The following is an 8,730-nucleotide window of genomic DNA, read 5'->3' on the forward strand; positions in this document are numbered from 1 at the left end:
TCCATATTGTTTGTATCCATGATTAAACCATTGAGGTTTGCCACATCTTCTTGTCTATGAGCTTGGCCTTATTCACTAGTAAGTGTTTCTCATCGATGACAATAGTAATTGATGAACCGGTTGTGCCAAAACCATTAGTTATGCCAACATAGAGGTCATATGGTGTCCTATGGGATCATATGGTGTCATTAGGGGTCATTTGGGGTCCTAAGGGGCCACACATGTGTTAGAACACCATATGACCCATTAGGACATTGTATGGTCCTAAGGGTCATATGGTGTCCTAAGGGGTCATATGGTGTTTTTAGGGGTCATATGGGGTCCTAAGGGGCCACACATCTTAAAACACCATATGACCCATTAGGACACCATATGACCCATTAGAATATCATATGGTCCTAAGGGGTCATATGGTATCTTAAGGGGTCATATGGTGTCGTTAGGGGGCATATGGGGTCCTAAGGGGTAACACGTGTTAGAACACCATATGATCCCTTAGGACACCATATGACCCCTTAGGACATAATTTGGTCCTAAGGGGTCATATGGTGTCCTAAGGGTCATGTCGTGTACTAGGATATTAAAATAGTTCATATGGTGTCTTAGGGGGTCATATGGTGTCCCGAGGGGTCATGTGGGGTCCTAAGGGGTCATATGGTGTCCCAAGGGGTCATGTGAACTTATCGCTCTTATATTCTTCTCTCTCCCTCACCTATCTACCTCTTATCTCTCTCTATCTAAATCACTCCATACCTACCTCTCCCTCTCTTCTTAGCTCTCTATCTTTATTCTTCCACATGTGTGGAACCTTAGGACCCCATATGACCCCTAATGACACTATATGACTCCTTAGGACACCATATGACCCCTTAGGACCATATGATGTCCTAATGGATCATATGGTGTCCCAATGGGTCATATAGTGTTCTAACACATGTGTGGCTCCTTAGGACCCCAAATGAAACCTAACAACACCATATGACCCCTTAGGACACCATATGACCCCTTAGGACACTATATGACCCTCGGGACACCATATGACCTCTTATTACCCCATATGGCCCCTTAGAACACCATATGACCCATTAGAACACCATATGACCCATTTTAACATCGTAGTACACGACAAGACCCCTTAGGACAATATTATGTCCTAAGGGGTCATATGGTGTTCTAACACATGTCTGGCCCCTTAGGACCCCATAGGAACCTTAACGACACCATATGACCCCTTACTCCTAATGGGTTATATGGCATCCTAATAGGTCATGTGGTGTTCTAACTGATCTATGGCCCCTTAGGACCCCATATGACCCCTTGGGACACCATATGACCCCTTAGGACCATATGATGTCCTGATGGGTCATAAGATGTCCTAAAGGATCATATGGTTTTCTAACACATGTGTGGCCCCTTGGGACCCCTAACGACACCATATGACCCCTTAGGATACTATATTTCCCCTTAGGACACGATATGACCCCTTAGGACCCCATATGACCCCTCAGGACACCATATGACCCCTTAGGACACCATATGACCCCTTAGGACGACATGATGTTCTAAGGGGTCATATGGTGTTTTAACACATGTGTGGCCCCTTAGGACCACATATGAACCCTAATGACACCATATGACCCCTTAGGACATCATGTGGTCATAAGGGGTTATATGGTATCCTAAGGGGTCATGTCGTGTACTAGGATGTTAAAATGGGTCATATGGTGTTATGAGGGGTCATATGGGGTCCTAAGGGGTCATATGGTGTTCTGAGGGTCATATGGTGTCCTAAGGGGTCATATGGTGTCGTTAGAGGGCATGTGGTCTCGTAAGGTGTCATATAGTGTCGTTAGAGGTTGTTTGGGGTCTTAAGGGGCCACACATGTGTTAGAACACCATATGACCCCTTAGGACACCATATGTCGTTAGATGACCCCTTAGGACCACATGATGTCCTATGGGGTCATTTGGTGTCCTAAGGGGTCATATGGTGTCCTGAGGGGTCATATGAGGTCCAAAGGGGTCATATGGTGCCCTAAGGATCATATAGTGTCCTAAGGGGTCATATGGTGTCTTTAGAGGTCATGTGGTGTCCTAAGGGGTCATATGGTGTTGTTAGGGGTCATTTGGGGTCCCAAGGTGCCAAACATGTGTTAGAACACCATATGACCCATTAGGACATCATATGGTCCTGAGGGGTCATATGGTGTTTCTAGGGGTTATATGGGGTCTTAAGGAGCCACAAATGTGTGTGAGAACACCATATGACCCCTTAGGACACCATATGACCCATTAGGACATTATATGGTCCTAAGGGGTCATATGGTGTCGCTAGGGGTCATATGTGGTCCTAAGGGGCCACAAATCTATTAGAACACCATATGACACCTTAGGGCACCATATGACCCATTAGGACATCATTTGGCCATAAGGGGTCACATGGTGTCCTAAGGGCTCATACCATGTACTAGGTTAAAAGTGTTCATATAGCGTCCTGAGGGGTCATATGGTTTCGTTAGGCATCATATGGGGTCCTAAAGGGCCATACATGTTTCAAGGCACCATATGACCCCTTAGGACATTATATTGTCCTAAGGGTTCATATGGTGTTCTAAAGGGTCATGTCGTACATACCATGATGTTAAAAAGGGTCATATGATGTCCTAGGGAGTCATATGGGGTCCTAAGGGCCTACACATGTGTTAGAACAACATATTACCCCATAGGACACCATATGACCCCTTAAGGCATCATATTGCCTTAAGGGGTCATATGGTGTCCTAAGGGATCATGTCATGTACTAGGATGTTAAAAGGTATGGTGTCCTAAGGGGTCATACGGTGTCATTAGGGGTCATATGGGACCCTAAGGGGAGAGAGAGGTGATGACCTAAAGAGGGGGGGGGGAGAGTGAAGAATAAAGAGAAAGAGAGAGCTAAGAAGAGAGGGAGAGGTGGGTAAGGAGTGATTGAGATAGAGAGGGAAGCGGGACATAGGTAAGGGAGAGAGAGAAGAAAATAAGATATATGAGTTCTCAAAGAGAGAAAGAGGGGTAAGGAGGTGGAGAGGAAAGAATAAGAGACGAGAGAGATATAGAGGTAAGTGATCTAGAGGCTAAGAAGAGATAGGTGAGAGAGTAAGGGTGGAAAGATAGATGTGAGGGAGAGAGAGAGAGAGGGGGAGAGAGAGGTGGGTAATGATACAAAGAGGGAGTGTTAGAGAGGTAAAGATGGAGGGAAGGAGAAAAATATGTATGGAGAGAGAGGTTGGGAGGAGCAGGTAGTGATGAAGAGAACAAAGAGAGAGTGGAGAGAAATAATAGAAGGAGAAGAGAGATGGAGGGTGTTGTCTTGATGATGATTGCAATGAATGACTTCATATGTTGTCATTGATGGAACATGTACACACACACATATGTTCACATTGTCTACCGGTATTACTTCTAAAGTTACTTGTATTGCAACCAGTATTGGAAGTTTTATTTATGGTGGTCTAGAGAGTGTCAACTGGTATATGTAGGAATGACTTGACACCTACTTGAAGATTCAGCGGAGACCATCAAAGAAGCAAATGGAGGACAATCGGTTTACATGTTTAAGTGGTTAACTCTAACCGGTATCGGTGTTCCAACCGGTATTCATTGATTGTGTGATGAGTTATCACGGGTCGTGATGAGATACCCTAACCAACAAATTTTGGCAGTAATTTGTGATGAGTTATGTTTGATTTTCCAGATACATTGCACCTAGGAAATTGTGATATGATTTCTAAGTCGACATGAAATCTAGATGTCTATATAATGACATTATGATGAACTATTTCATATGAGATGATTTGATGCGAAGACAGAAGTGTTAATTTGTTGAAGGCATTGCAGAATATGTTGGTGATGTAGTTTTGAGTGTGTAGAAGAGGATCTATTCAAGCAAGTTGTGCTACTTGTAGATCACACCACCTATTGTTTTCTAATCACTACAATAGTCAATTCCCCTAACTAGGTAATCTCTAACAAGATTCATTGTACAAATACTTTAACAAGGTGATTCATTAGTTTGGATACAGAAATCTTCTACCGAGGTTACTCTTAACAGGGTACTACCTTTAACAGGGTATAGCTCCTAACAGATCTTTGGGATCTTTAATAGGATTCACTCCTAGTAGAGCACTTTTGTAGACCTTAACCGGTTAGTTACCTATTACTACAGATAGTTAACTTGTGAGTCCCATCTCACTGTGGTTTTTCCCATTTGGGTTTTCTACGTATAAACACTTGTGTTATGGTGCATGTTTTACTTATTGTGAATGCTTTCATATTATTTTAGATTGCATGCATAGTGTTGAGTAAACTTATTAAGTATATCTATCGGTCAATGTTTAAGTGGTATTGTTTTTGGTGTCATTGATTCACCCCCCCCCCCCCCCCCTCTCACTGCTTTATAAGTCTATCAATTGGTATTAGAGTCCAACTTCCTTAAGGCTTAATCACTTGAAAGGAAACCCTAAAGCCACCATGGGGGATATGAGCTACTTTGAGATGGCTAGAGTGCTTGAAGCTACCAAGGAAGAGCTTGAAACCCTAAGGGTCAGATTTAAAGCTTCACAAGTCAAAAGGAGAGAGTTGACTAAACAACTATTGGAAATATCTGATAATAGTTCTTTAGATGAAGCTAACATTGATGCATTAGCTGAAGAAGTTGAAAAACTAAACGGTGAAAAGCTAAATCTGAGAAGAGAGTTAGAAGCCCTAACTATCTGCATGAGTCAAGAGCTAGAAGCTAGGAGGGCAGCTGAAGACCTTGTCAAAGAAAGAGATCATGAGATCGCTAAGATCACAAGATAATACAACTTTGCATGAGCATTGGCATGCAAAAAAAGAAGAAAAAGAGGCTTTGCAGCTAGATCTTGAAATGGTGTCATCCCTAACAGAGACTCTTACAAAACACAATGAAGATCTTACCAAAGAGCTCACTGAGGCTAATGGAAAGGTTGAAAAGTTCAATAAAAGTAAAGAAGGTAAGGAGCAACTAGCAACTCGCAAGAAGGCCAAACCAGTTGAAACCACCTCTAAGAAGACTATTCCATTAAATCTTTGTCTTATAAGCCTATGACTGATTTTGAGAGAATGGTAAAGACATTAGGAAGGAATATATTTGATAATGTTAAAGAATGTTTTGATTCATTTAATGAAGATCGGAAGGAACAAATTGTTCAATAGGTAATCAGCTACCTATGTCAATACAATCGATTACCTGAGGATCTTAAAAAAGATATTTATGATTCTTTATATTTTATTCTTATGAATAAGTGGGAAAAGGCTGTGAAGAAAGATCAAGAAATTAATGATAGCACTTTTATTCAATATTTTCCTGATTTGTCTAAAGATGAACTAGCATCATTTCTTGATAATTACAAAGGACAATTTCATTATAAGACAAGAAGATTTATGTTAATGAATGAAAAGGTGCAATCTATTGAATTAGGAACTCATCAGATAGCTAGAAATGTTCAACGAATGCATGAGCATTTAAAGTCTCATTATGATGATCAAATAGAGACTGGAGGAAAACCAGAGTCAGTTGAAGACGAAATTGTTTCACCAAAGATTGATAAGAAATAGGGTGACACTACTTCCCAACCAATAATTTTTGTTGATGACATATAGGATACCATTGATCTATCTAGGAATATTATTGAACCAGATAAGTAGCCACTAGTTATTACTGATTCATAGGTTAATGCAGTGGATTTACCGACAACTCAACCAAGTGTGGATATTTCACCCCCACCGGTAAAAGATCAACCAGTGAAATCACAACTCCCACCAGTTTCACAAGCTACTCAGGAGAAACCTACAGAAAGAATTGCAAAGAAGTCCTCTGAATAGAAAAGGAGAAAGAACAAGAGGAAGAGAAACATGAGAAGGAGAAATTTGTTGAACCAGAAAAGGCATTAGTCAAGCAAAGGAATAATGATGATGATGATGATGACTCATTTGGCATCAAAGGGCCTATAGATGTTGACAATATGAGTGCATCAAAATTATTGGAGATTGCAACTATGATGCAATCCAGAGCACAGAAGAAGAGGCTTAAGGAACAGAGGAAGGAAGCAAAAACCATCCAAACTGTTGTGGAGATTTTATCAAGTCTTCTACCAGAGACTTCTATAGGGACCTTGTCAACTCCTATTGGTAAGCTAGGCTAGTTGGTTGTTGATGCTTCTAACCAACTCAAGTCCCTTGAGGAAGTAGCTCAGACTATGGCTGAGAAAAACTCAGGAAGAAAAGAGGAGAATAAATAATGAAATATATTGATACAGGGAAGATTGCTTTATCCCTGAACAAAGATCTTTTGAGAAAAGCTATTGAGTCAGGAGGTAGAATTCTAGCCTACACATATAATGTTTTATTTTTCTATTTTGATATAGTTAAGAAGCGAATAGGGACATAAGTCGAACTAGCAAAGATATGTAATGCCTACATACATTTACAGAACTCAGTGTTAGCTTTTGGAAAATTTGTGGATGATTTGCAAAACCGATTAGATGTCTATGATTTTAAACAGGAAAAGAGACTCCGATCACTGAAGGAGTTGAAGAACTTATTAAGACCGAAGGTGGACATCTTACAATGAGTATACAAGGATGCAGAAGTGGTTTTGGTGACTCCAGAGATGAGTACAATTGATGTAATGGAATAATTTTCTGCGTAGATTATGACAACCATTGAGATTTCTGACACTTTACTGGAACCATGGGAAAATGATTTTTCTCAAATGAAGATTACTTTCAATGACATTTTCTTGCAAATTGAAGTGAACACTCCTTAATACAGACTTTTAAGTTTTTGTATATGTAAACATTTGATGCAAATTTTTCTATATATATATATATGTATTTTACTTTTCAATTTGGCATTGTTTTCAAAGGGGGAGTAGAAATATGTATGTGTTGTGAAAATTTTGAATGTATTCTTAAGGGGGAGTAGAAATATATGTGTACAATTTTTTTAAGCACTCTTAATTGTAAAGTTGTAAAATTTTCTAAGTGTTGCAATCAATGCCAAAGGGGGATATTGTTGGCTTGATGATGATTGTAATGAATGACTTCATATGTTGTCATTGATGGAACATGTACACACACATATGTTCACATTGTCTACCGGTATTACTTCTAAAGTTACTTGTATTGCAACCGGTATTGGAATTTTTGTTTATGATGGTCTAGAGAGTGTCAACCGGTAAATGTAGACAACCGGTATATGTAGGAATGACTTGACACTTACTTGAAGATTCAGCGAAGACTATAAAAGAAACAAATGGAGGACAATTGGTTTACATGTTTAAGTGGTTAACTCTAACTGGTATCGGTGTTCCAACCGGTATTCATTGATTGTGTGATGAGTTATCACTAGTCGTGATGAGTTACCCTAACCGACAAATTTTGGCGATAATTTTTGATGAGTTATGTTTGATTGTCCAGATACACTGCACCTAGGAAATTGTGATATGATTTCTACGCCGACATGAAATCTAAATGTCTATATAATGACATTATGATGAACTATTTCATATGAGATGATTTGATGTGAAGATAGAAGTGTTAAGTTGTTGAAGGAATTACAGAATATTTTGGTGATGCAGTTTTCAGTGTGCAGAAGAGGATATATTCAAGCAAGTTGTGCTACTTCTAGATCACACCACCTATTATTTTCTAATCACTACAACAGTCAAATTCCCTAATTGGGTAAAGCTCTAACAAGCTTCATTATACAAATCCTTTAACAAGGTGATCCATTAGTTTGGATTAAGAAATCCTCTATCGAGGTTACTCCTAACAGGATACTACCTTTAACAGGGTATAGCTCCTAACAGAGCTTTGGGATCTTTAATAGGATTCGCTCCTAGCATAGCACTTTTGTAGACCTTAACCGGCCAGTTACCTATTACTACAAATAGTTAACTTGTGAGTCCCATCTCAACATGGTTTTTCCCATTTGGCTTTTCCACATATAAACACTTGTATTATGGTGCATGTTTTACTTATTGTGAATGGTTTCATATTATTTTGGATTGCATGCATAGTGTTGAGTAAACTTATTAAGTATATCTACTGGTCAATGTTTAAAGTAGTATTTTTTTTGGTGTCACTGATTCACCCACCCCCCCTCTCAGTTCTTTTTAATTCTATCAGATGGAGGGAAGGATAGATATAGAGATAAGGAGGGAAGGTGAGAGAGAGAGGGAGTGAGTATAGGAGAGACCTAGAGAGGGGAGAGAGAGAAGAAATAGAGAGAAGAGAGGGAGAGTAATAGGTCTAGAGTTTATGGGAGATAAAGAGGTGACAAGAGAGATAAGTGAAGGAGAGAGTTCATAAAGAGAGATGGGTAAGATGTGATGGAGAGAGAGAGGTGAAGAGGAAGGGAGAGAAATAGAGAGGGGATAGATATAGAGATGAGATATCTATAGGGTGAGAGAAAGGTTAAATATCTGGATGGGAGAGAGGGGGGAGAGATAGATAGAGGGGCATAGAGATAGGTTCCTAATGAGACATGTATGGAGAGATATAGAGGTGGAGAGGGAATGAGGGAGAAACATAGAAATTTGAGAGAGGGAGGGAGTGAAATTAGGAGGGAGAGGTGATGGCCTAGACAATGGAGAGAGGGAATATATAAAAGAGCAAAGAGATAAGTAAGAGGACATGGATGGAGAGGTAGACATGGAGGGAGTCAAAG

This window comes from Cryptomeria japonica, chromosome 3, assembly GCF_030272615.1.
Source record: "Cryptomeria japonica chromosome 3, Sugi_1.0, whole genome shotgun sequence".
Taxonomy (NCBI): Eukaryota; Viridiplantae; Streptophyta; class Pinopsida; order Cupressales; family Cupressaceae; genus Cryptomeria; species Cryptomeria japonica.